Source organism: Dipodomys ordii, unplaced genomic scaffold (assembly GCF_000151885.1).
Source record: "Dipodomys ordii isolate 6190 unplaced genomic scaffold, Dord_2.0 Scaffold86, whole genome shotgun sequence".
In the NCBI taxonomy this organism is placed as follows: Eukaryota; Metazoa; Chordata; class Mammalia; order Rodentia; family Heteromyidae; genus Dipodomys; species Dipodomys ordii.
In genome coordinates, this window is record NW_012267302.1 from 2,607,726 (window position 1) to 2,608,150 (window position 425).

The window sequence follows — 425 nt, forward strand, 5'->3', positions numbered from 1 at the left end:
CGCCCCGCCCCGGGAGCCGCCCGAGCCGGGGCCCCCGGCGCCCGAGAGCCGGGAAGGCTGGGGGTTCCCGGTCCTCGACCACCGCCCGCGTGGACAGATCGGAGAGGCTGGCGACCTGTGGGGTCCGCCCGGGGTGGAGCCCGCCCGAACCCGGGAACGTGCGTGCGGAAGTGTGTTCCGAGGGGTGGGCTGGGCCGCTGAGCTCTCCGAGAGGCCCCGCACGTGGGTCCCGAGCCCGGGCCTGGCTCCTAGCTCACGGCTGGAAAGCCAAGGTCAAGGAGCCTGCGGCCGGTTGCACACTCGGGAGACGCACCCAGTCTGCCAGAGCCATCTGCCAGCCGCCTTCCTTCAAGGGGCTGATAGTCTAGACTTGTGCAAGCATCTGGGCCACAATTAGGGGAAAAAAAAAGGCAAAGCGTAACAGC